The sequence below is a fragment of the Hevea brasiliensis genome, chromosome 13 (genome assembly GCF_030052815.1).
Source record: "Hevea brasiliensis isolate MT/VB/25A 57/8 chromosome 13, ASM3005281v1, whole genome shotgun sequence".
NCBI lineage: Eukaryota > Viridiplantae > Streptophyta > Magnoliopsida > Malpighiales > Euphorbiaceae > Hevea > Hevea brasiliensis.
Window position 1 is genome coordinate 703,155 of NC_079505.1, and position 4,606 is coordinate 707,760.

At 37.6% G+C, this 4,606-nt stretch overlaps 1 non-coding gene across 1 annotated transcript; it reads right to left on the bottom strand.

Annotated features, from left to right (window-relative positions):
* Positions 1-201: 201 nt before the first annotated feature.
* On the bottom strand, positions 202-309 carry LOC131172345 (small nucleolar RNA R71). The gene has a single exon (XR_009142827.1). It is a non-coding gene; the product is annotated as a small nucleolar RNA R71 (small nucleolar RNA).
* Between the last annotated feature and the right edge of the window lie 4,297 nt (positions 310-4,606).

A 4,606-nucleotide genomic window follows, 5' to 3' on the forward strand; every position in this document is an offset into this window, starting at 1 on the left:
TCAAAAGAAGTTTGCTATGATTTGTGATATGCAAAAGCAACCAGGAGTATCTGATGATGCAGCAAGATTGAAGCTATTCCCGTTCTCTTTGAAAGATAGAGCATTGGATTGGCTTGACTCTTTACCTCACAACTCCATCACAAATTGGGAGCAACTCACTGATGCATTTCTTGCACAATATTTTCCACCTGGAAAAACTCAAGAATTAAGGAATCAAATGACAGCTTTCAGACCAAGAGAAGATGAAACTCTCTATGAGTCATGGATGAGATGGAAGGAATTAGAGAGACAATGCCAACATCATACCATTCCAAAATGGATGATAAACCAGAATTTTTACACAAATGTCACTCCTGCAATTAGAGGGATTATTGATGCTCAAACAGGAGGAGAATTTATTATGAAGCATGAAGATGAAGCTTATGAGCTATTGGAGAAAATTGCAAAGAATACTCATCTTTGGAGTAGTCCAAGAGGACCAGCTCCAACTCAAAAGAGGCAAGCTGCTGGAATGTATGACCTTGATCCATTCAACATGATTAATGCAAAGTTCGATGCACTTACAAATGTCTTGGCTAAGAAGATGGAAGATTTGAGTATGTTGGTTAGTTCATCATCATCATCTGGAAGTTCACAACAAGTGGCTTATGCAGAGGGAACTACCAGCTGTGGAGTAGATTATGGAGAGCAAGCTGCATATGTTGGTAATTATGAAAACAAACAAATGGGGAATCCTTACTCTCAAACTTATAATCCAACTTGGAGGAATCATCCCAACTTTTCATGGGGAAATCAGCAAAGTCAAGTTCCAAATCAGAATTTTCAACCACAACAGCAACAAGGAATCCCATATCAGCAAAATAGGCAACCATTGCCTAATTTTCAGCAGAAAAATATGAATCCTCCACCAAAACAGCAAGAACAAAGTTCCACCACAGAAGCTTTATTACAACAGATTCTTGCTAACCAAACTAAGCATGATGAAGAGATGAGAGAGATGAAAGCAAGGCTAGAACAGATGCAAACACATAATAGAATGTTGGAAAATTAGATTGCACAATAAGCATCTTCCTCAGGTACCAAGTCTTTTGGAAAACTTCCAAGTCAACCAAAAAACCCAAGAGAGCAGTGTCAAGCTATTACTTTAAGAAGTGGGAAAGTTGTAAATAATGAGAAGAGTGAAAAAAATGAGAAAAGTGAAAATAGTGAGAAGAGAGAAAATGAGAAAGAAACTGATGAGGGTGAAAAACAAGAGAGTGCAGAAAAAGGTAAAGAGGGAATTGAAGAGAAGGAAGAGAAGTATATACCTCCAGAGCCTTACAAGCCACAACTTCCCTTTCCACAAAGATTTCAAAAAGCCAAGCTTGATAAGCAATTTGGAAAGTTCTTAGAGGTTTTGAAGAAGCTATACATAAATGTGCCTTTTATTGATGCTCTTTCACAAATGCCCTCTTATGCAAAATTCTTAAAAGAAATTCTCTCAAACAAGAGGAAACTTGAAGACCATGAAACTGTAGCTTTGACAGAAGAATGCAGTGCTATCCTCCAAAGGAAACTTCCTCCAAAGCTCAAGGATCCAGGGAGTTTTTCAATTCCATGCCACATTGGGGAATCATGTTCTATAAAAGCTTTATGTGATTTAGGGGCTAGTGTTAGCCTTATGCCCCTCTCCATTTATGAGAAGCTCAATATGGGAGATCTTAAGCCAACCCACATTTCTCTTCAGTTAGCTGACAGATCAATTAAGTATCCTGAAGGGATTTTGGAGAATGTGCCTCTGAAGGTTGGGAAGTTCTATATACCTATTGACTTTGTCATCTTGGACATGGAGGAGGATTCTAATATTCCAATTATCTTGGGAAGACCCTTTCTAGCTACAGCAGGAGCATTGATTGATCTTAAGGGAGAAAAATTGATTCTTAGAGTTGGTGAAGATCAATTGGTTTTCAATATTAATAACACTATGAAGAAGCATCATTCTGAAGTTGATACTTGTTTGAGAATTGATATCATTGATGAGCTGGTTGAAAAACACTTCAGAAAGAGATATCCGGAAGATCCACTTGAAAATTGCTTGGTTCATGGAAGAGGCATAGACTATGACAACCCTCATGTGGCTGCATATGCTCAACATCTACAGGGAAGTCCACCATTCATTTCTGCCCTAGTTTTTCAACTTACACAAAATGAAATAGTCGAATCTAAGCAACCATCATTCAAGGAAGAAGATGCACCTAAGGTAGAACTTAAGCAACTTCCTTCTCAGCTCAGGTATGAATTTCTTGGCACCAATAACACTTATCCAGTAATTGTAACTGCAAACTTGAGTACCTTAGAGGCTGATAAGTTGTTAAGAGTGTTGAGGCAATTTAGGAAAGTTTTAGGATATACTATAGATGACATTAAGGGAATAAGCCCACACTTTTGTATGCACAGAATTATTTTGGAAGAAAATTGTAAGCCATCTATTGAACATCAGAGGAGGTTGAACCCAAATATGAAAGAAGTTGTTAAAAAGGAAATTTTGAAGTTGCTTGATGCAGGGATCATATACCCTATCTCAGACAGTACTTGTGTGAGTCCAGTACATGTTGTCCCAAAAAAGGGTGGAATGACAGTTGTCAAAAATGAAAACAATGAATTAATTCCCACCAGAACAGTCACTAGTTGGTGAATGTGTATAGATTACAGAAAATTAAATATAGCCACTAGAAAAGATCATTTTCCACTTCCCTTCATTGATCAAATGTTAGAAAGACTGGCTAGGCATTCTTATTTTTGCTATTTAGATGGGTATTCAGGTTTTTTTCAAATCCCTATCCATCCAAATGATCAAGAGAAAACCACTTTTACTTGTCCATATGGAACCTTTGCTTATAGGAGGATGCCATTTAGGTTGTGTAATGCACCAGCCACTTTTCAAAGGTGCATGATGGCAATCTTCTCAGATTTCATTGAAGATATAATGGAGGTTTTTATGGATGACTTTTCTATTTATGGATCTTCATTTGACATATGCTTGGCTAATCTTTCTAAAGTTTTGCAGCGATGTGCAGATACTGACCTTGTGTTAAACTGGGAAAAGTGTCATTTCATGGTTCAGGAAGGGATAGTGCTTGGACATTTGGTGTCTAACAGAGGAATAGAGGTTGATAAAGCCAAGGTTGAAGTGATAGAGAAGATGGCTCCTCCTACCAATGTCAAAGGAATTCGAAGTTTTCTAGGACATGCTGGGTTCTACAGACGCTTTATCAAGGATTTCTCTAAAATAGCCAAACCTTTGTCTAATTTGTTAAGTCATGACATGCCATTTGTATTTGACCAAGAGTGTTTGGATGCCTTTTGCAGGTTGAAGCAAGCTCTTATCACTGCACCAATCATGCAACCACCTGATTGGAGCTTACCTTTTGAAATTATGTGTGATGCTAGCAACTATGCAATTGGAGCTGTTCTTGGTCAAAGAAAGGACAAAAAGGCTTATGCTATTTATTATGCTAGTATGAGGCCCAAACAAATTATGCAACAACTGAAAAGGAATTCTTAGCAATTGTCTTTGCATTGGAAAAGTTCAGACCTTACATTATTGACTCAAAGGTGGTTATATTTTCAGATCATGCTGCCATCAGGTATTTACTCCGTAAAAAGGAGGCTAAACCTAGGCTCATTAGGTGGATTCTGATGCTACAAGAGTTTGATTTGGAGATTAGAGATAAGAAGGGAGCTGAAAATGTAGTTACGGATAATCTTAGTAGGCTAAAATTGGATGATGAAGAAATGGATGAAGTACCTATTGATGAGTTTTTCTTGGATGAACAACTTTTCTTTCTTGTTGCTAAACTACCTTGGTATGCAGACTTGGTGAATTATCTATCTTGTGGAGTCTTACCTCTAGGAATGACATGGCAACAAAAGAAAAAGTTTTTGCATGAGGCAAAATTTTATAGATGGGATGATCCTTTACTCTTTAGGAGATGCTGTGATGGTTTAATAAGAAGATGTATTCCTGATGAGGAGACACAGAGTGTTATGCATCATTGCCATGCTTCTGATTATGGAGGACATTTTGGAATCTCTAAAACAGCTAGTAAAATTTTGCAAGCTGGTTTCTTTTGGCCAAATCTTTTTAAGGATGTGAGGAAATTTGTGTTGGAATGTGATAAATGTCAAAGGAGTGGAAATTTGTCAAAAAGAGATCAAATGCCCCTAAATGATATTCTTGAAGTGGAATTATTTGATGTCTGGGGATTAGATTTTATGGGGCCATTTCCTCCTTCATATGGTAATAGATACATCCTAGTTGGGGTTGACTATGTGTCAAAGTGGGTGGAAGCTATTGCAACTCCAACTAATGATGCTAGAGTGGTAGTGAAATTCTTGAAGAAATTTGTCTTGAGTAGATTTGGAGCTCCTAGGGCTGTAATTAGTGATGGGGGTTCACATTTTTGTAATAAGCAATTTGAGAACTTAATGAGGAAGTATGGTGTAGTGCACAAGATAGCTACCCCATACCACCCTCAAACTTCAGGACAAGTTGAAATTTCTAACAGAGAACTCAAACATATCTTGGAGAAAACAGTGAGCAATTCTCGAAAAGATTGGTCTGTCA